Below are 23,315 nucleotides of genomic sequence, written 5' to 3' on the forward strand. Positions count from 1 at the left end.
CCCCTGTGTGTTTCCGATTTCCATGAAACTTGGCAGGTGTATAGTGGGGCCCAATGGAAGAAATACGTGTTTTTTTGTTTCAGCTAAAAAACGGTTTTAGGGGGCAAAACCCCCTCAAATGTCAAGATGAGGACAAATTGAAGTGAGGATCTAACCCCTGTGTGTTTCCGATTTCCATGAAACTTGGCAGGTGTATAGTGGGGCCCAATGGAAGAAATACGTGTTTTTTTGTTTTAGCTAAAAAACGGTTTTAGGGGGCAAAACCCCCTCAAATGTCAAGATGAGGACAAATTGAAGTGAGGATCTAACCCCTGTGTGTTTCCGATTTCCATGAAACTTGGCAGGTGTATAGTGGGGCCCAATGGAAGAAATACGTGTTTTTTTGTTTTAGCTAAAAAACGGTTTTAGGGGGCAAAACCCCCTCAAATGTCAAGATGAGGACAAATTGAAGTGAGGATCTAACCCCTGTGTGTTTCCGATTTCCATGAAACTTGGCAGGTGTATAGTGGGGCCCAATGGAAGAAATACGTGTTTTTTTGTTTTAGCTAAAAAACGGTTTTAGGGGGCAAAACCCCCTCAAATGTCAAGATGAGGACAAATTGAAGTGAGGATCTAACCCCTGTGTGTTTCCGATTTCCATGAAACTTGGCAGGTGTATAGTGGGGCCCAATGGAAGAAATACGTGTTTTTTTGTTTCAGCTAAAAAACGGTTTTAGGGGGCAAAACCCCCTCAAATGTCAAGATGAGGACAAATTGAAAAGAGGATCTAACCCCTGTGTCTTTCCGATTTCCATGAAACTTGGCAGGTGTATAGTGGGGCCCAATGGAAGAAATACGTGTTTTTTTGTTTCAGCTAAAAAACGGTTTTAGGGGGCAAAACCCCCTCAAATGTCAAGATGAGGACAAATTGAAGTGAGGATCTGACCCCTGTGTCTTTCCGATTTCAATGAAACTTGGCAGGTGTATAGTGGGGCCCAATGGAAGAAATACGTGTTTTTTTGTTTCAGCTAAAAAACGGTTTTAGGGGGCAAAACCCCCTCAAATGTCAAGATGAGGACAAATTGAAGTGAGGATCTAACCCCTGTGTGTTTCCGATTTCCATGAAACTTGGCAGGTGTATAGTGGGGCCCAATGGAAGAAATACGTGTTTTTTTGTTTCAGCTAAAAAACGGTTTTAGGGGGCTAAACCCCCTCAAATGTCAAGATGAGGACAAATTGAAGTGAGGATCTGACCCCTGTGTCTTTCCGATTTCCATGAAACTTGGCAGGTGTATAGTGGGGCCCAATGGAAGAAATACGTGTTTTTTTGTTTCAGCTAAAAAACGGTTTTAGGGGGCAAAACCCCCTCAAATGTCAAGATGAGGACAAATTGAAGTGAGGATCTAACCCCTGTGTGTTTCCGATTTCCATGAAACTTGGCAGGTGTATAGTGGGGCCCAATGGAAGAAATACGTGTTTTTTTGTTTCAGCTAAAAAACGGTTTTAGGGGGCAAAACCCCCTCAAATGTCAAGATGAGGACAAATTGAAGTGAGGATCTAACCCCTGTGTGTTTCCGATTTCCATGATACTTGGCAGGTGTATAGTGGGGCCCAATGGAAGAAATACGTGTTTTTTTGTTTCAGCTAAAAAACTGTTTTAGGGGGCAAAACCCCCTCAAATGTCAAGATGAGGACAAATTGAAGTGAGGATCTAACCCCTGTGTGTTTCCGATTTCCATGAAACTTGGCAGGTGTATAGTGGGGCCCAATGGAAGAAATACGTGTTTTTTTGTTTCAGCTAAAAAACGGTTTTAGGGGGCAAAACCCCCTCAAATGTCAAGATGAGGACAAATTGAAAAGAGGATCTAACCCCTGTGTCTTTCCGATTTCCATGAAACTTGGCAGGTGTATAGTGGGGCCCAATGGAAGAAATACGTGTTTTTTTGTTTCAGCTAAAAAACGGTTTTAGGGGGCAAAACCCCCTCAAATGTCAAGATGAGGACAAATTGAAGTGAGGATCTGACCCCTGTGTCTTTCCGATTTCAATGAAACTTGGCAGGTGTATAGTGGGGCCCAATGGAAGAAATACGTGTTTTTTTGTTTCAGCTAAAAAACGGTTTTAGGGGGCAAAACCCCCTCAAATGTCAAGATGAGGACAAATTGAAGTGAGGATCTAACCCCTGTGTGTTTCCGATTTCCATGAAACTTGGCAGGTGTATAGTGGGGCCCAATGGAAGAAATACGTGTTTTTTTGTTTCAGCTAAAAAACGGTTTTAGGGGGCTAAACCCCCTCAAATGTCAAGATGAGGACAAATTGAAGTGAGGATCTGACCCCTGTGTCTTTCCGATTTCCATGAAACTTGGCAGGTGTATAGTGGGGCCCAATGGAAGAAATACGTGTTTTTTTGTTTCAGCTAAAAAACGGTTTTAGGGGGCAAAACCCCCTCAAATGTCAAGATGAGGACAAATTGAAGTGAGGATCTAACCCCTGTGTGTTTCCGATTTCCATGAAACTTGGCAGGTGTATAGTGGGGCCCAATGGAAGAAATACGTGTTTTTTTGTTTCAGCTAAAAAACGGTTTTAGGGGGCAAAACCCCCTCAAATGTCAAGATGAGGACAAATTGAAGTGAGGATCTAACCCCTGTGTGTTTCCGATTTCCATGAAACTTGGCAGGTGTATAGTGGGGCCCAATGGAAGAAATACGTGTTTTTTTGTTTTAGCTAAAAAACGGTTTTAGGGGGCAAAACCCCCTCAAATGTCAAGATGAGGACAAATTGAAGTGAGGATCTAACCCCTGTGTGTTTCCGATTTCCATGAAACTTGGCAGGTGTATAGTGGGGCCCAATGGAAGAAATACGTGTTTTTTTGTTTTAGCTAAAAAACGGTTTTAGGGGGCAAAACCCCCTCAAATGTCAAGATGAGGACAAATTGAAGTGAGGATCTAACCCCTGTGTGTTTCCGATTTCCATGAAACTTGGCAGGTGTATAGTGGGGCCCAATGGAAGAAATACGTGTTTTTTTGTTTTAGCTAAAAAACGGTTTTAGGGGGCAAAACCCCCTCAAATGTCAAGATGAGGACAAATTGAAGTGAGGATCTAACCCCTGTGTGTTTCCGATTTCCATGAAACTTGGCAGGTGTATAGTGGGGCCCAATGGAAGAAATACGTGTTTTTTTGTTTCAGCTAAAAAACGGTTTTAGGGGGCAAAACCCCCTCAAATGTCAAGATGAGGACAAATTGAAAAGAGGATCTAACCCCTGTGTCTTTCCGATTTCCATGAAACTTGGCAGGTGTATAGTGGGGCCCAATGGAAGAAATACGTGTTTTTTTGTTTCAGCTAAAAAACGGTTTTAGGGGGCAAAACCCCCTCAAATGTCAAGATGAGGACAAATTGAAGTGAGGATCTGACCCCTGTGTCTTTCCGATTTCAATGAAACTTGGCAGGTGTATAGTGGGGCCCAATGGAAGAAATACGTGTTTTTTTGTTTCAGCTAAAAAACGGTTTTAGGGGGCAAAACCCCCTCAAATGTCAAGATGAGGACAAATTGAAGTGAGGATCTAACCCCTGTGTGTTTCCGATTTCCATGAAACTTGGCAGGTGTATAGTGGGGCCCAATGGAAGAAATACGTGTTTTTTTGTTTCAGCTAAAAAACGGTTTTAGGGGGCTAAACCCCCTCAAATGTCAAGATGAGGACAAATTGAAGTGAGGATCTGACCCCTGTGTCTTTCCGATTTCCATGAAACTTGGCAGGTGTATAGTGGGGCCCAATGGAAGAAATACGTGTTTTTTTGTTTCAGCTAAAAAACGGTTTTAGGGGGCAAAACCCCCTCAAATGTCAAGATGAGGACAAATTGAAGTGAGGATCTAACCCCTGTGTGTTTCCGATTTCCATGAAACTTGGCAGGTGTATAGTGGGGCCCAATGGAAGAAATACGTGTTTTTTTGTTTCAGCTAAAAAACGGTTTTAGGGGGCAAAACCCCCTCAAATGTCAAGATGAGGACAAATTGAAGTGAGGATCTAACCCCTGTGTGTTTCCGATTTCCATGAAACTTGGCAGGTGTATAGTGGGGCCCAATGGAAGAAATACGTGTTTTTTTGTTTTAGCTAAAAAACGGTTTTAGGGGGCAAAACCCCCTCAAATGTCAAGATGAGGACAAATTGAAGTGAGGATCTAACCCCTGTGTGTTTCCGATTTCCATGAAACTTGGCAGGTGTATAGTGGGGCCCAATGGAAGAAATACGTGTTTTTTTGTTTCAGCTAAAAAACGGTTTTAGGGGGCAAAACCCCCTCAAATGTCAAGATGAGGACAAATTGAAGTGAGGATCTGACCCCTGTGTCTTTCCGATTTCCATGAAACTTGGCAGGTGTATAGTGGGGCCCAATGGAAGAAATACGTGTTTTTTTGTTTCAGCTAAAAAACGGTTTTAGGGGGCAAAACCCCCTCAAATGTCAAGATGAGGACAAATTGAAGTGAGGATCTGACCCCTGTGTCTTTCCGATTTCCATGAAACTTGGCAGGTGTATAGTGGGGCCCAATGGAAGAAATACGTGTTTTTTTGTTTCAGCTAAAAAACGGTTTTAGGGGACAAAACCCCCTCAAATGTCAAGATGAGGACAAATTGAAGTGAGGATCTGACCCCTGTGTCTTTCCGATTTCCATGAAACTTGGCAGGTGTATAGTGGGGCCCAATGGAAGAAATTCGTGTTTTTTTGTTTCAGCTAAAAACTGTTTTAGGGGGCAAAACCCCCTCAAATGTCAAGATGAGGACAAATTGAAGTGAGGATCTGACCCCTGTGTCTTTCCGATTTCCATGAAACTTGGCAGGTGTATAGTGGGGCCCAATGGAAGAAATACGTGTTTCTTTGTTTCAGCTAAAAAACGGTTTTAGGGGGCAAAACCCCCTCAAATGTCAAGATGAGGACAAATTGAAGTGAGGATCTAACCCCTGTGTGTTTCCGATTTCCATGATACTTGGCAGGTGTATAGTGGGGCCCAATGGAAGAAATACGTGTTTTTTTGTTTCAGCTAAAAAACGGTTTTAGGGGGCAAAACCCCCTCAAATGTCAAGATGAGGACAAATTGAAGTGAGGATCTAACCCCTGTGTGTTTCCGATTTCCATGATACTTGGCAGGTGTATAGTGGGGCCCAATGGAAGAAATACGTGTTTTTTTGTTTCAGCTAAAAAACTGTTTTAGGGGGCAAAACCCCCTCAAATGTCAAGATGAGGACAAATTGAAGTGAGGATCTAACCCCTGTGTGTTTCCGATTTCCATGAAACTTGGCAGGTGTATAGTGGGGCCCAATGGAAGAAATACGTGTTTTTTTGTTTCAGCTAAAAAACGGTTTTAGGGGGCAAAACCCCCTCAAATGTCAAGATGAGGACAAATTGAAAAGAGGATCTAACCCCTGTGTCTTTCCGATTTCCATGAAACTTGGCAGGTGTATAGTGGGGCCCAATGGAAGAAATACGTGTTTTTTTGTTTCAGCTAAAAAACGGTTTTAGGGGGCAAAACCCCCTCAAATGTCAAGATGAGGACAAATTGAAGTGAGGATCTGACCCCTGTGTCTTTCCGATTTCAATGAAACTTGGCAGGTGTATAGTGGGGCCCAATGGAAGAAATACGTGTTTTTTTGTTTCAGCTAAAAAACGGTTTTAGGGGGCAAAACCCCCTCAAATGTCAAGATGAGGACAAATTGAAGTGAGGATCTAACCCCTGTGTGTTTCCGATTTCCATGAAACTTGGCAGGTGTATAGTGGGGCCCAATGGAAGAAATACGTGTTTTTTTGTTTCAGCTAAAAAACGGTTTTAGGGGGCTAAACCCCCTCAAATGTCAAGATGAGGACAAATTGAAGTGAGGATCTGACCCCTGTGTCTTTCCGATTTCCATGAAACTTGGCAGGTGTATAGTGGGGCCCAATGGAAGAAATACGTGTTTTTTTGTTTCAGCTAAAAAACGGTTTTAGGGGGCAAAACCCCCTCAAATGTCAAGATGAGGACAAATTGAAGTGAGGATCTAACCCCTGTGTGTTTCCGATTTCCATGAAACTTGGCAGGTGTATAGTGGGGCCCAATGGAAGAAATACGTGTTTTTTTGTTTCAGCTAAAAAACGGTTTTAGGGGGCAAAACCCCCTCAAATGTCAAGATGAGGACAAATTGAAGTGAGGATCTGACCCCTGTGTCTTTCCGATTTCCATGAAACTTGGCAGGTGTATAGTGGGGCCCAATGGAAGAAATACGTGTTTTTTTGTTTCAGCTAAAAAACGGTTTTAGGGGGCAAAACCCCCTCAAATGTCAAGATGAGGACAAATTGAAGTGAGGATCTAACCCCTGTGTGTTTCCGATTTCCATGAAACTTGGCAGGTGTATAGTGGGGCCCAATGGAAGAAATACGTGTTTTTTTGTTTCAGCTAAAAAACGGTTTTAGGGGGCAAAACCCCCTCAAATGTCAAGATGAGGACAAATTGAAGTGAGGATCTAACCCCTGTGTGTTTCCGATTTCCATGAAACTTGGCAGGTGTATAGTGGGGCCCAATGGAAGAAATACGTGTTTTTTTGTTTCAGCTAAAAAACGGTTTTAGGGGGCAAAACCCCCTCAAATGTCAAGATGAGGACAAATTGAAGTGAGGATCTGACCCCTGTGTCTTTCCGATTTCCATGAAACTTGGCAGGTGTATAGTGGGGCCCAATGGAAGAAATACGTGTTTTTTTGTTTTAGCTAAAAAACGGTTTTAGGGGGCAAAACCCCCTCAAATGTCAAGATGAGGACAAATTGAAGTGAGGATCTAACCCCTGTGTGTTTCCGATTTCCATGAAACTTGGCAGGTGTATAGTGGGGCCCAATGGAAGAAATACGTGTTTTTTTGTTTCAGCTAAAAAACGGTTTTAGGGGGCAAAACCCCCTCAAATGTCAAGATGAGGACAAATTGAAGTGAGGATCTGACCCCTGTGTCTTTCCGATTTCCATGAAACTTGGCAGGTGTATAGTGGGGCCCAATGGAAGAAATACGTGTTTTTTTGGTTCAGAGAAAAAACGGTTTTAGGGGGCAAAACCCCCTCAAATGTCAAGATGAGGACAAATTGAAGTGAGGATCTAACCCCTGTGTGTTTCCGATTTCCATGAAACTTGGCAGGTGTATAGTGGGGCCCAATGGAAGAAATAAGTGTTTTTTTCTTTCAGCTAAAAAACGGTTTTAGGGGGCAAAACCCCCTCAAATGTCAAGATGAGGACAAATTGAAAAGAGGATCTAACCCCTGTGTCTTTCCGATTTCCATGAAACTTGGCAGGTGTATAGTGGGGCCCAATGGAAGAAATACGTGTTTTTTTGTTTCAGCTAAAAAACGGTTTTAGGGGGCAAAACCCCCTCAAATGTCAAGATGAGGACAAATTGAAGTGAGGATCTAACCCCTGTGTCTTTCCGATTTCCATGAAACTTGGCAGGTGTATAGTGGGGCCCAATGGAAGAAATACGTGTTTTTTTTGTTTCAGCTAAAAAACGGTTTTAGGGGGCAAAACCCCCTCAAATGTCAAGATGAGGACAAATTGAAGTGAGGATCTAACCCCTGTGTGTTTCCGATTTCCATGAAACTTGGCAGGTGTATAGTGGGGCCCAATGGAAGAAATACGTGTTTTTTTGTTTCAGCTAAAAAACGGTTTTAGGGGGCTAAACCCCCTCAAATGTCAAGATGAGGACAAATTGAAGTGAGGATCTGACCCCTGTGTCTTTCCGATTTCCATGAAACTTGGCAGGTGTATAGTGGGGCCCAATGGAAGAAATACGTGTTTTTTTGTTTCAGCTAAAAAACGGTTTTAGGGGGCTAAACCCCCTCAAATGTCAAGATGAGGACAAATTGAAGTGAGGATCTGACCCCTGTGTCTTTCCGATTTCCATGAAACTTGGCAGGTGTATAGTGGGGCCCAATGGAAGAAATACGTGTTTTTTTGTTTCAGCTAAAAAACGGTTTTAGGGGGCAAAAAAACCCCCTCAAATGTCAAGATGAGGACAAATTGAAGTGAGGATCTGACCCCTGTGTGTTTCCGATTTCCATGAAACTTGGCAGGTGTATAGTGGGGCCCAATGGAAGAAATACGTGTTTTTTTTGTTTCAGCTAAAAAACGGTTTTAGGGGGCAAAACCCCCTCAAATGTCAAGATGAGGACAAATTGAAGTGAGGATCTGACCCCTGTGTCTTTCCGATTTCCATGAAAATTGGCAGGTGTATAGTGGGGCCCAATGGAAGAAATACGTGTTTTTTTGTTTCAGCTAAAAAACGGTTTTAGGGGGCAAAACCCCCTCAAATGTCAAGATGAGGACAAATTGAAGTGAGGATCTAACCCCTGTGTGTTTCCGATTTCCATGAAACTTGGCAGGTGTATAGTGGGGCCCAATGGAAGAAATACGTGTTTTTTTGTTTCAGCTAAAAAACGGTTTTAGGGGGCAAAACCCCCTCAAATGTCAAGATGAGGACAAATTGAAGTGAGGATCTGACCCCTGTGTATTTCCGATTTCCATGAAACTTGGCAGGTGTATAGTTGGGCCCAACGGAAGAAATACGTGTTTTTTTGTTTTAGCTAAAAAACGGTTTTAGGGGGCAAAACCCCCTCAAATGTCAAGATGAGGACAAATTGAAGTGAGGATCTAACCCCTGTGTGTTTCCGATTTCCATGAAACTTGGCAGGTGTATAGTGGGGCCCAATGGAAGAAATACGTGTTTTTTTGTTTCAGCTAAAAAACGGTTTTAGGGGGCAAAACCCCCTCAAATGTCAAGATGAGGACAAATTGAAGTGAGGATCTGACCCCTGTGTCTTTCCGATTTCCATGAAACTTGGCAGGTGTATAGTGGGGCCCAATGGAAGAAATACGTGTTTTTTTGTTTCAGAGAAAAAACGGTTTTAGGGGGCAAAACCCACTCAAATGTCAAGATGAGGACAAATTGAAGTGAGGATCTAACCCCTGTGTCTTTCCGATTTCCATGAAACTTGGCAGGTGTATAGTGGGGCCCAATGGAAGAAATACGTGTTTTTTTGTTTCAGCTAAAAAACGGTTTTAGGGGGCAAAACCCCCTCAAATGTCAAGATGAGGACAAATTGAAGTGAGGATCTGACCCCTGTGTCTTTCCGATTTCCATGAAACTTGGCAGGTGTATAGTGGGGCCCAATGGAAGAAATAAGTGTTTTTTTGTTTCAGCTAAAAAACGGTTTTAGGGGGCAAAACCCCCTCAAATGTCAAGATTAGGACAAATTGAAGTGAGGATCTGACCCCTGTGTGTTTCCGATTTCCATGAAACTTGGCAGGTGTATAGTGGGGCCCAATGGAAGAAATACGTGTTTTTTTGTTTCAGCTAAAAAACGGTTTTAGGGGGCAAAACCCCCTCAAATGTCAAGATGAGGACAAATTGAAGTGAGGATCTAACCCCTGTGTGTTTCCGATTTCCATGAAACTTGGCAGGTGTATAGTTGGGCCCAATGGAAGAAATACGTGTTTTTTTGTTTCAGCTAAAAAACTGTTTTAGGGGGCAAAACCCCCTCAAATGTCAAGATGAGGACAAATTGAAGTGAGGATCTGACCCCTGTGTCTTTCCGATTTCCATGAAACTTGGCAGGTGTATAGTGGGGCCCAATGGAAGAAATACGTGTTTTTTTGTTTCAGCTAAAAAACTGTTTTAGGGGGCAAAACCCCCTCAAATGTCAAGATGAGGACAAATTGAATTGAGGATCTGACCCCTGTGTCTTTCCGATTTCCATGAAACTTGGCAGGTGTATAGTGGGGCCCAATGGAAGAAATACGTGTTTTTTTGTTTCAGCTAAAAAACGGTTTTAGGGGGCAAAACCCCCTCAAATGTCAAGATGAGGACAAATTGAAGTGAGGATCTGACCCCTGTGTCTTTCCGATTTCCATGAAACTTGGCAGGTGTATAGTGGGGCCCAATGGAAGAAATACGTGTTTTTTTGTTTCAGCTAAAAAACGGTTTTAGGGGCAAAACCCCCTCAAATGTCAAGATGAGGACAAATTGAAGTGAGGATCTGACCCCTGTGTCTTTCCGATTTCCATGAAACTTGGCAGGTGTATAGTGGGGCCCAATGGAAGAAATACGTGTTTTTTTGTTTCAGCTAAAAAACTGTTTTAGGGGGCAAAACCCCCTCAAATGTCAAGATGAGGACAAATTGAAGTGAGGATCTGACCCCTGTGTCTTTCCGATTTCCATGAAACTTGGCAGGTGTATAGTGGGGACCAACGGAAGAAATACGTGTTTTTTTGTTTCAGCTAAAAAACGGTTTTAGGGGGCAAAACCCCCTCAAATGTCAAGATGAGGACAAATTGAAGTGAGGATCTAACCCCTGTGTCTTTCCGATTTCCATGAAACTTGGCAGGTGTATAGTGGGGCCCAATGGAAGAAATACGTGTTTTTTTGTTTCAGCTAAAAAACTGTTTTAGGGGGCAAAACCCCCTCAAATGTCAAGATGAGGACAAATTGAAGTGAGGATCTAACCCCTGTGTGTTTCCGATTTCCATGAAACTTGGCAGGTGTATAGTGGGGCCCAATGGAAGAAATACGTGTTTTTTTGTTTCAGCTAAAAAACGGTTTTAGGGGGCAAAACCCCCTCAAATGTTAAGATGAGGACAAATTGAAGTGAGGATCTGACCCCTGTGTCTTTCCGATTTCCATGAAACTTGGCAGGTGTATAGTGGGGCCCAATGGAAGAAATAAGTGTTTTTTTGTTTCAGCTAAAAAACGGTTTTAGGGGGCAAAACCCCCTCAAATGTCAAGATGAGGACAAATTGAAGTGAGGATCTAACCCCTGTGTGTTTCCGATTTCCATGAAACTTGGCAGGTGTATAGTGGGGCCTAATGGAAGAAATACGTGTTTTTTTGTTTCAGCTAAAAAACGGTTTTAGGGGGCAAAACCCCTCAAATGTCAAGATGAGGACAAATTGAAGTGAGGATCTGACCCTGTGTCCCCCTCCGATTTCCATGATACTTGGCAGGTGTGTGTATAAACGGGCCCAAATGAAGAAATACGTGTTTTTTTTTGTTTCAGCTAAAAAACTGTTTTAGGGGGCAAAACCCTCTCAAATGTCAAGATGAGGACAAATTGAAGTGAGGATCTAACCCCTGTGTGTTTCCGATTTCCATGAAACTTGGCAGGTGTATAGTGGGGCCCAATGGAAGAAATACGTGTTTTTTTGTTTCAGCTAAAAAACGGTTTTTGGGGCAAAACCCCCTCAAATGTCAAGATGAGGACAAATTGAAGTGAGGATCTAACCCCTGTGTGTTTCCGATTTCCATGAAACTTGGCAGGTGTATAGTGGGGCCCAATGGAAGAAATACGTGTTTTTTTGTTTCAGCTAAAAAACGGTTTTAGGGGGCAAAACCCCCTCAAATGTCAAGATGAGGACAAATTGAAGTGAGGATCTGACCCCTGTGTCTTTCCGATTTCCATGAAACTTGGCAGGTGTATAGTGGGGCCAAATGGAAGAAATACGTGTTTTTTTGTTTCAGCTAAAAAACTGTTTTAGGGGGCAAAACCCCCTCAAATGTCAAGATGAGGACAAATTGAAGTGAGGATCTGACCCCTGTGTCTTTCCGATTTCCATGAAACTTGGCAGGTGTATAGTGGGGCCCAATGGAAGAAATACGTGTTTTTTTGTTTCAGCTAAAAAACGGTTTTAGGGGGCTAAACCCCCTCAAATGTCAAGATGAGGACAAATTGAATTGAGGATCTGACCCCTGTGTCTTTCCGATTTCCATGAAACTTGGCAGGTGTATAGTGGGGCCCAATGGAAGAAATACGTGTTTTTTTGTTTCAGCTAAAAAACGGTTTTAGGGGGCAAAACCCCCTCAAATGTCAAGATGAGGGCAAATTGAAGTGAGGATCTAACCCCTGTGTGTTTCCGATTTCCATGAAACTTGGCAGGTGTATAGTGGGGCCCAATGGAAGAAATACGTGTTTTTTTGTTTCAGCTAAAAAACGGTTTTAGGGGGCAAAACCCCCTCAAATGTCAAGATGAGGACAAATTGAAGTGAGGATCTGACCCCTGTGTCTTTCCGATTTCCATGAAATTTGGCAGGTGTATAGTGGGGCCCAATGGAAGAAATACGTGTTTTTTTGTTTCAGCTAAAAAACGGTTTTAGGGGGCAAAACCCCCTCAAATGTCAAGATGAGGACAAATTGAAGTGAGGATCTAACCCCTGTGTGTTTCCGATTTCCATGAAACTTGGCAGGTGTATAGTGGGGCCCAATGGAAGAAATACGTGTTTTTTTGTTTCAGCTAAAAAACGGTTTTAGGGGGCAAAACCCCCTCAAATGTCAAGATGAGGACAAATTGAAGTGAGGATCTGACCCCTGTGTCTTTCCGATTTCCATGAAACTTGGCAGGTGTGTGTATAAACGGGCCCAAATGAAGAAATTCGTGTTTTTTTGTTTCAGCTAAAAAACGGTTTTAGGGGGCAAAACCCCCTCAAATGTCAAGATGAGGACAAATTGAAGTGAGGATCTAACACCTGTGTGTTTCCGATTTCCATGAAACTTGGCAGGTGTATAGTGGGGCCCAATGGAAGAAATACGTGTTTTTTTGTTTCAGCTAAAAAACGGTTTTAGGGGGCAAAACCCCCTCAAATGTCAAGATGAGGACAAATTGAAGTGAGGATCTGACCCCTGTGTCTTTCCGATTTCCATGAAACTTGGCAGGTGTATAGTGGGGCCCAATGGAAGAAATACGTGTTTTTTTGTTTCAGCTAAAAAACGGTTTTAGGGGGCAAAACCCCCTCGAATGTCAAGATGAGGACAAATTGAAGTGACGATCTAACCCCTGTGTGTTTCCGATTTCCATGAAACTTGGCAGGTGTATAGTGGGGCCCAATGGAAGAAATACGTGTTTTTTTGTTTCAGCTAAAAAACGGTTTTAGGGGGCAAAACCCCCTCAAATGTCAAGATGAGGACAAATTGAAGTGAGGATCTGACCCCTGTGTCTTTCCGATTTCCATGAAACTTGGCAGGTGTATAGTGGGGCCCAATGGAAGAAATACATGTTTTTTTGTTTCAGCTAAAAAACGGTTTTAGGGGGCAAAACCCCCTCAAATGTCAAGATGAGGACAAATTGAAGTGAGGATCTGACCCTGTGTCCCCCTCCGATTTCCATGATACTTGGCAGGTGTGTGTATAAACGGGCCCAAATGAAGAAATACGTGTTTTTTTTTGTTTCAGCTAAAAAACTGTTTTAGGGGGCAAAACCCCCTCAAATGTCAAGATGAGGACAAATTGAAGTGAGGATCTAACCCCTGTGTGTTTCCGATTTCCATGAAACTTGGCAGGTGTATAGTGGGGCCCAATGGAAGAAATACGTGTTTTTTTGTTTCAGCTAAAAAACTGTTTTAGGGGGCAAAACCCCCTCAAATGTCAAGATGAGGACAAATTGAAGTGAGGATCTAACCCCTGTGTGTTTCCGATTTCCATGAAACTTGGCAGGTGTATAGTGGGGCCCAATGGAAGAAATACGTGTTTTTTTGTTTCAGCTAAAAAACGGTTTTAGGGGGCAAAACCCCCTCAAATGTCAAGATGAGGACAAATTGAAGTGAGGATCTAACCCCTGTGTGTTTCCGATTTCCATGAAACTTGGCAGGTGTATAGTGGGGCCCAATGGAAGAAATGCGTGTTTTTTTGTTTTAGCTAAAAAACGGTTTTAGGGGTGAAAACCCCCTCAAATGTCAAGATGAGGACAAATTGAAGTGAGGATCTGACCCCTATGTGTTTCCGATTTCCATGAAACTTGGCAGGTGTATAGTGGGGCCCAATAAAAGAAATACGTGTTTTTTTGTTTCAGCTAAAAAACGGTTTTAGGGGGCAAAACCCCCTCAAATGTCAAGATGAGGACAAATTGAAGTGAGGATCTAACCCCTGTGTGTTTCCGATTTCCATGAAACTTGGCAGGTGTATAGTGGGACCCAATGGAAGAAATACGTGTTTTTTTGTTTCAGCTAAAAAACGGTTTTAGGGGGCTAAACCCCCTCAAATGTCAAGATGAGGACAAATTGAAGTGAGGATCTGACCCCTGTGTCTTTCCGATTTCCATGAAACTTGGCAGGTGTATAGTGGGGCCCAATGGAAGAAATACGTGTTTTTTTGTTTCAGCTAAAAAACGGTTTTAGGGGGCAAAACCCCCTCAAATGTCAAGATGAGGACAAATTGAAGTGAGGATCTAACCCCTGTGTGTTTCCGATTTCCATGAAACTTGGCAGGTGTATAGTGGGGCCCAATGGAAGAAATACGTGTTTTTTTGTTTCAACTAAAAAACGGTTTTAGGGGGCAAAACCCCCTCAAATGTCAAGATGAGGACAAATTGAAGTGAGGATCTGACCCCTGTGTCTTTCCGATTTCCATGAAACTTGGCAGGTGTATAGTGGGGCCCAATGGAAGAAATAAGTGTTTTTTTGTTTCAGCTAAAAAACGGTTTTAGGGGGCAAAACCCCCTCAAATGTCAAGATGAGGACAAATTGAAGTGAGGATCTAACCCCTGTGTGTTTCCGATTTCCATGAAACTTGGCAGGTGTATAGTGGGGCCCAATGGAAGAAATACGTGTTTTTTTGTTTCAGCTAAAAAACGGTTTTAGGGGGCAAAACCCCTCAAATGTCAAGGTGAGGACAAATTGAAGTGAGGATCTGACCCTGTGTCCCCCTCCGATTTCCATGATACTTGGCAGGTGTGTGTATAAACGGGCCCAAATGAAGAAATACGTGTTTTTTTTTGTTTCAGCTAAAAAACTGTTTTAGGGGGCAAAACCCCCTCAAATGTCAAGATGAGGACAAATTGAAGTGAGGATCTAACCCCTGTGTGTTTCCGATTTCCATGAAACTTGGCAGGTGTATAGTGGGGCCCAATGGAAGAAATACGTGTTTTTTTGTTTCAGCTAAAAAACGGTTTTTGGGGCAAAACCCCCTCAAATGTCAAGATGAGGACAAATTGAAGTGAGGATCTAACCCCTGTGTGTTTCCGATTTCCATGAAACTTGGCAGGTGTATAGTGGGGCCCAATGGAAGAAATACGTGTTTTTTTGTTTCAGCTAAAAAACGGTTTTAGGGGGCAAAACCCCCTCAAATATCAAGATGAGGACAAATTGAAGTGAGGATCTGACCCCTGTGTCTTTCCGATTTCCATGAAACTTGGCAGGTGTATAGTGGGGCCCAATGGAAGAAATACGTGTTTTTTTGTTCAGCTAAAAAACGGTTTTAGGGGGCAAAACCCCTCAAATGTCAAGATGAGGACAAATTGAAGTGAGGATCTAACCCCTGTGTGTTTCCGATTTCCATGAAACTTGGCAGGTGTATAGTGGGGCCCAATGGAAGAAATACGTGTTTTTTTGTTTCAGCTAAAAAACTGTTTTAGGGGGCAAAACCCCCTCAAATGTCAAGATGAGGACAAATTGAAGTGAGGATCTAACCCCTGTGTGTTTCCGATTTCCATGAAACTTGGCAGGTGTATAGTGGGGCCCAATGGAAGAAATACGTGTTTTTTTGTTTCAGCTAAAAAACGGTTTTAGGGGGCAAAACCCCCTCAAATGTCAAGATGAGGACAAATTGAAGTGAGGATCTAACCCCTGTGTGTTTCCGATTTCCATGAAACTTGGAAGGTGTATAGTGGGGCCCAATGGAAGAAATACGTGTTTTTTTGTTTTAGCTAAAAAACGGTTTTAGGGGTCAAAACCCCCTCAAATGTCAAGATGAGGACAAATTAAAGTGAGGATCTGACCCCTATGTGTTTCCGATTTCCATGAAACTTGGCAGGTGTATAGTGGGGCCCATTAAAAGAAATACGTGTTTTTTTGTTTCAGCTAAAAAACGGTTTTAGGGGGCAAAACCCCCTCAAATGTCAAGATGAGGACAAATTGAAGTGAGGATCTAACCCCTGTGTGTTTCCGATTTCCATGAAACTTGGCAGGTGTATAGTGGGGCCCAATGGAAGAAATACGTGTTTTTTTGTTTCAGCTAAAAACCGGTTTTAGGGGGCAAAACCCCCTCAAATGTCAAGATGAGGACAAATTGAAGTGAGGATCTGACCCCTGTGTCTTTCCGATTTCCATGAAACTTGGCAGGTGTATAGTGGGGCCCAATGGAAGAAATACGTGTTTTTTTGTTTCAGCTAAAAAACTGTTTTAGGGGGCAAAACCCCCTCAAATGTCAAGATGAGGACAAATTGAAGTGAGGATCTAACCCCTGTGTGTTTCCGATTTCCATGAAACTTGGCAGGTGTATAGTGGGGCCCAATGGAAGAAATACGTGTTTTTTTGTTTCAGCTAAAAAACGGTTTTAGGGGGCAAAACCCCCTCAAATGTCAAGATGAGGACAAATTGAAGTGAGGATCTGACCCCTGTGTCTTTCCGATTTCCATGAAACTTGGCAGGTGTGTGTATAAACGGGCCCAAATGAAGAAATTCGTGTTTTTTTGTTTCAGCTAAAAAACGGTTTTAGGGGGCAAAACCCCCTCAAATGTCAAGATGAGGACAAATTGAAGTGAGGATCTAACACCTGTGTGTTTCCGATTTCCATGAAACTTGGCAGGTGTATAGTGGGGCCCAATGGAAGAAATACGTGTTTTTTTGTTTCAGCTAAAAAACGGTTTTAGGGGGCAAAACCCCCTCAAATGTCAAGATGAGGACAAATTGAAGTGAGGATCTGACCCCTGTGTCTTTCCGATTTCCATGAAACTTGGCAGGTGTATAGTGGGGCCCAATGGAAGAAATACGTGTTTTTTTGTTTCAGCTAAAAAACGGTTTTAGGGGGCAAAACCCCCTCGAATGTCAAGATGAGGACAAATTGAAGTGACGATCTAACCCCTGTGTGTTTCCGATTTCCATGAAACTTGGCAGGTGTATAGTGGGGCCCAATGGAAGAAATACGTGTTTTTTTGTTTCAGCTAAAAAACGGTTTTAGGGGGCAAAACCCCCTCAAATGTCAAGATGAGGACAAATTGAAGTGAGGATCTGACCCCTGTGTCTTTCCGATTTCCATGAAACTTGGCAGGTGTATAGTGGGGCCCAATGGAAGAAATACATGTTTTTTTGTTTCAGCTAAAAAACGGTTTTAGGGGGCAAAACCCCCTCAAATGTCAAGATGAGGACAAATTGAAGTGAGGATCTGACCCTGTGTCCCCCTCCGATTTCCATGATACTTGGCAGGTGTGTGTATAAACGGGCCCAAATGAAGAAATACGTGTTTTTTTTTGTTTCAGCTAAAAAACTGTTTTAGGGGGCAAAACCCCCTCAAATGTCAAGATGAGGACAAATTGAAGTGAGGATCTAACCCCTGTGTGTTTCCGATTTCCATGAAACTTGGCAGGTGTATAGTGGGGCCCAATGGAAGAAATACGTGTTTTTTTGTTTCAGCTAAAAAACTGTTTTAGGGGGCAAAACCCCCTCAAATGTCAAGATGAGGACAAATTGAAGTGAGGATCTAACCCCTGTGTGTTTCCGATTTCCATGAAACTTGGCAGGTGTATAGTGGGGCCCAATGGAAGAAATACGTGTTTTTTTGTTTCAGCTAAAAAACGGTTTTAGGGGGCAAAACCCCCTCAAATGTCAAGATGAGGACAAATTGAAGTGAGGATCTAACCCCTGTGTGTTTCCGATTTCCATGAAACTTGGCAGGTGTATAGTGGGGCCCAATGGAAGAAATACGTGTTTTTTTGTTTTAGCTAAAAAACGGTTTTAGGGGTGAAAACCCCCTCAAATGTCAAGATGAGGACAAATTGAAGTGAGGATCTGACCCCTATGTGTTTCCGATTTCCATGAAACTTGGCAGGTGTATAGTGGGGCCCAATAAAAGAAATACGTGTTTTTTTGTTTCAGCTAAAAAACGGTTTTAGGGGGCAAAACCCCCTCAAATGTCAAGATGAGGACAAATTGAAGTGAGGATCTAACCCCTGTGTGTTTCCGATTTCCATGAAACTTGGCAGGTGTATAGTGGGACCCAATGGAAGAAATACGTGTTTTTTTGTTTCAGCTAAAAAACGGTTTTAGGGGGCTAAACCCCCTCAAATGTCAAGATGAGGACAAATTGAAGTGAGGATCTGACCCCTGTGTCTTTCCGATTTCCATGAAACTTGGCAGGTGTATAGTGGGGCCCAATGGAAGAAATACGTGTTTTTTTGTTTCAGCTAAAAAACGGTTTTAGGGGGCAAAACCCCCTCAAATGTCAAGATGTGGACAAATTGAAGTGAGGATCTAACCCCTGTGTGTTTCCGATTTCCATGAAACTTGGCAGGTGTATAGTGGGGCCCAATGGAAGAAATACGTGTTTTTTTGTTTCAACTAAAAAACGGTTTTAGGGGGCAAAACCCCCTCAAATGTCAAGATGAGGACAAATTGAAGTGAGGATCTGACCCCTGTGTCTTTCCGATTTCCATGAAACTTGGCAGGTGTATAGTGGGGCCCAATGGAAGAAATAAGTGTTTTTTTGTTTCAGCTAAAAAACGGTTTTAGGGGGCAAAACCCCCTCAAATGTCAAGATGAGGACAAATTGAAGTGAGGATCTAACCCCTGTGTGTTTCCGATTTCCATGAAACTTGGCAGGTGTATAGTGGGGCCCAATGGAAGAAATACGTGTTTTTTTGTTTCAGCTAAAAAACGGTTTTAGGGGGCAAAACCCCTCAAATGTCAAGGTGAGGACAAATTGAAGTGAGGATCTGACCCTGTGTCCCCCTCCGATTTCCATGATACTTGGCAGGTGTGTGTATAAACGGGCCCAAATGAAGAAATACGTGTTTTTTTTTGTTTCAGCTAAAAAACTGTTTTAGGGGGCAAAACCCCCTCAAATGTCAAGATGAGGACAAATTGAAGTGAGGATCTAACCCCTGTGTGTTTCCGATTTCCATGAAACTTGGCAGGTGTATAGTGGGGCCCAATGGAAGAAATACGTGTTTTTTTGTTTCAGCTAAAAAACGGTTTTTGGGGCAAAACCCCCTCAAATGTCAAGATGAGGACAAATTGAAGTGAGGATCTAACCCCTGTGTGTTTCCGATTTCCATGAAACTTGGCAGGTGTATAGTGGGGCCCAATGGAAGAAATACGTGTTTTTTTGTTTCAGCTAAAAAACGGTTTTAGGGGGCAAAACCCCCTCAAATATCAAGATGAGGACAAATTGAAGTGAGGATCTGACCCCTGTGTCTTTCCGATTTCCATGAAACTTGGCAGGTGTATAGTGGGGCCCAATGGAAGAAATACGTGTTTTTTTGTTCAGCTAAAAAACGGTTTTAGGGGGCAAAACCCCTCAAATGTCAAGATGAGGACAAATTGAAGTGAGGATCTAACCCCTGTGTGTTTCCGATTTCCATGAAACTTGGCAGGTGTATAGTGGGGCCCAATGGAAGAAATAAGTGTTTTTTTGTTTCAGCTAAAAAACGGTTTTAGGGGGCAAAACCCCCTCAAATGTCAAGATGAGGACAAATTGAAGTGAGGATCTAACCCCTGTGTGTTTCCGATTTCCATGAAACTTGGCAGGTGTATAGTGGGGCCCAATGGAAGAAATACGTGTTTTTTTGTTTCAGCTAAAAAACGGTTTTAGGGGGCAAAACCCCCTCAAATGTCAAGATGAGGACAAATTGAAGTGAGGATCTAACCCCTGTGTGTTTCCGATTTCCATGAAACTTGGCAGGTGTATAGTGGGGCCCAATGGAAGAAATACGTGTTTTTTTGTTTTAGCTAAAAAACGGTTTTAGGGGTCAAAACCCCCTCAAATGTCAAGATGAGGACAAATTAAAGTGAGGATCTGACCCCTATGTGTTTCCGATTTCCATGAAACTTGGCAGGTGTATAGTGGGGCCCATTAAAAGAAATACGTGTTTTTTTGTTTCAGCTAAAAAACGGTTTTAGGGGGCAAAACCCCCTCAAATGTCAAGATGAGGACAAATTGAAGTGAGGATCTAACCCCTGTGTGTTTCCGATTTCCATGAAACTTGGCAGGTGTATAGTGGGGCCCAATGGAAGAAATACGTGTTTTTTTGTTTCAGCTAAAAACCGGTTTTAGGGGGCAAAACCCCCTCAAATGTCAAGATGAGGACAAATTGAAGTGAGGATCTGACCCCTGTGTCTTTCCGATTTCCATGAAACTTGGCAGGTGTATAGTGGGGCCCAATGGAAGAAATACGTGTTTTTTTGTTTCAGCTAAAAAACAGTTTTAGGGGGCAAAACCCCCTCAAATGTCAAGATGAGGACAAATTGAAGTGAGGATCTAACCCCTGTGTGTTTCCGATTTCCATGAAACTTGGCAGGTGTATAGTGGGGCCCAATGGAAGAAATACGTGTTTTTTTGTTTCAGCTAAAAAACGGTTTTAGGGGGCAAAACCCCCTCAAATGTCAAGATGAGGACAAATTGAAGTGAGGATCTGACCCCTGTGTCTTTCCGATTTCCATGAAACTTGGCAGGTGTATAGTGGGGCCCAATGGAAGAAATACGTGTTTTTTTGTTTCAGCTAAAAAACGGTTTTAGGGGGCAAAACCCCTCAAATGTCAAGATGAGGACAAATTGAAGTGAGGATCTAACCCCTGTGTGTTTCCGATTTCCATGAAACTTGGCAGGTGTATAGTGGGGCCCAATGGAAGAAATACGTGTTTTTTTGTTTCAGCTAAAAAACGGTTTTAGGGGGCAAAACCCCCTCAAATGTCAAGATGAGGACAAATTGAAGTGAGGATCTGACCCCTGTGTCTTTCCGATTTCCATGAAACTTGGCAGGTGTATAGTGGGGCCCAATGGAAGAAATACGTGTTTTTTTGTTTCAGCTAAAAAACGGTTTTAGGGGGCAAAACCCCCTCAAATGTCAAGATGAGGACAAATTGAAGTGAGGATCTAACCCCTGTGTCTTTCCGATTTCCATGAAACTTGGCAGGTGTATAGTGGGGCCCAATGGAAGAAATACGTGTTTTTTTGTTTCAGCTAAAAAACGGTTTTAGGGGGCAAAACCCCCTCAAATGTCAAGATGAGGACAAATTGAAGTGAGGATCTGACCCCTGTGTCTTTCCGATTTCCATGAAACTTGGCAGGTGTATAGTGGGGCCCAATGGAAGAAATACGTGCTTTTTTGTTTCAGCTAAAAAACGGTTTTAGGGGGCAAAACCCCCTCAAATGTCAAGATGAGGACAAATTGAAGTGAGGATCTAACCCCTGTGTGTTTCCGATTTCCATGAAACTTGGCAGGTGTATAGTGGGGCCCAATGGAAGAAATACGTGTTTTTTTGTTTCAGCTAAAAAACGGTTTTAGGGGGCAAAACCCCCTCAAATGTCAAGATGAGGACAAATTGAAGTGAGGATCTAACCCCTGTGTGTTTCCGATTTCCATGAAACTTGGCAGGTGTATAGTGGGGCCCAATGGAAGAAATACGTGTTTTTTTGTTTCACCTAAAAAACGGTTTTATAGGGCAAAACCCCCTCAAATGTCAAGATGAGGACAAATTGAAGTGAGGATCTGACCCTGTGTCCCCCTCCGATTTCCATGATACTTGGCAGGTGTGTGTATAAACGGGCCCAAATGAAGAAATACGTGTTTTTTTTTGTTTCAGCTAAAAAACTGTTTTAGGGGGCAAAACCCCCTCAAATGTCAAGATGAGGACAAATTGAAGTGAGGATCTAACCCCTGTGTGTTTCCGATTTCCATGAAACTTGGCAGGTGTATAGTGGGGCCCAATGGAAGAAATACGTGTTTTTTTGTTTCAGCTAAAAAACGGTTTTAGGGGGCAAAACCCCCTCAAATGTCAAGATGAGGACAAATTGAAGTGGGGATCTAACCCCTGTGTGTTTCCGATTTCCATGAAACTTGGCAGGTGTATAGTGGGGCCCAATGGAAGAAATACGTGTTTTTTTGTTTCACCTAAAAAACGGTTTTAGGGGGCAAAACCCCCTCAAATGTCAAAATGAGGACAAATTGAAGTGAGGATCTGACCCCTGTGTCTTTCCGATTTCCATGAAACTTGGCAGGTGTATAGTGGGGCCCAATGGAAGAAATACGTGTTTTTCTGTTTCAGCTAAAAAACTGTTTTAGGGGGCAAAACCCCCTCAAATGTCAAGATGAGGACAAATTGAAGTGAGGATCTAACCCCTGTGTGTTTCCTTTTTCCATGAAACTTGGCAGGTGTATAGTGGGGCCCAATGGAAGAAATACGTGTTTTTTTGTTTTAGCTAAAAAACGGTTTTAGGGGGCAAAACCCCCTCAAATGTGAAGATGAGGACAAATTGAAGTGAGGATCTGACCCCTGTGTCTTTCCGATTTCCATGAAACTTGGCAGGTGTATAGTGGGGCCCAATGGAAGAAATATGTGTTTTTTTGTTTCAGCTAAAAAACTGTTTTAGGGGGCAAAACCCCCTCAAATGTCAAGATGAGGACAAATTGAAGTGAGGATCTAACCCCTGTGTGTTTCCGATTTCCATGAAACTTGGCAGGTGTATAGTGGGGCCCAATGGAAGAAATACGTGTTTTTTTGTTTCAGCTAAAAAACGGTTTTAGGGGGCAAAACCCCCTCAAATGTCAAGATGAGGACAAATTGAAGTGAGGATCTGACCCCTGTGTCTTTCCGATTTCCATGAAACTTGGCAGGTGTATAGTGGGGCCCAATGGAAGAAATACGTGCTTTTTTGTTTCAGCTAAAAAACGGTTTTAGGGGGCAAAACCCCCTCAAATGTCAAGATGAGGACAAATTGAAGTGAGGATCTAACCCCTGTGTGTTTCCGATTTCCATGAAACTTGGCAGGTGTATAGTGGGGCCCAATGGAAGAAATAAGTGTTTTTTTGATTCAGCTAAAAAACGGTTTTAGGGGGCAAAACCCCCTCAAATGTCAAGATGAGGACAAATTGAAGTGAGGATCTGACCCTGTGTCCCCCTCCGATTTCCATGATACTTGGCAGGTGTGTGTATAAACGGGCCCAAATGAAGAAATACGTGTTTTTTTTTGTTTCAGCTAAAAAACTGTTTTAGGGGGCAAAACCCCCTCAAATGTCAAGATGAGGACAAATTGAAGTGAGGATCTGACCCCTGTGTCTTTCCGATTTCCATGAAACTTGGCAGGTGTATAGTGGGGCCCAATGGAAGAAATACATGTTTTTTTGTTTCAGATAAAAAACGGTTTTAGGTGGCAAAACCCCCTCAAATGTCAAGATGAGGACAAATTGAAGTGAGGATCGGACCCCTGTGTCCCCCTCCGATTTCCATGATACTTGGTAGGTGTGTGTATAAACGGGCCCAAATGAAGAAATACGTGTTTTTTTTGTTTCGCCTAAAAAACGATTTTAGGGGGCAACCCCCCCTCAAATGTCAATATGAGGACAAATTTAAGTGGGCATTTGATTTGT

The 23,315-nt window shown here is 42.7% G+C and overlaps 1 protein-coding gene across 1 annotated transcript in view; it reads right to left on the reverse strand.

Annotated features, from left to right (window-relative positions):
- Nucleotides 1-23,315, reverse strand: part of LOC145985694 (sodium/potassium-transporting ATPase subunit beta-1-like) — a 95,860-nt gene that overhangs the window by 61,942 nt on the left and 10,603 nt on the right. The gene's annotated exons all lie outside the window — the stretch shown is intronic.

This window comes from Lepisma saccharinum, chromosome 3, assembly GCF_977018435.1.
Source record: "Lepisma saccharinum chromosome 3, izLepSacc3.1, whole genome shotgun sequence".
NCBI classification, from domain to species: domain Eukaryota; kingdom Metazoa; phylum Arthropoda; class Insecta; order Zygentoma; family Lepismatidae; genus Lepisma; species Lepisma saccharinum.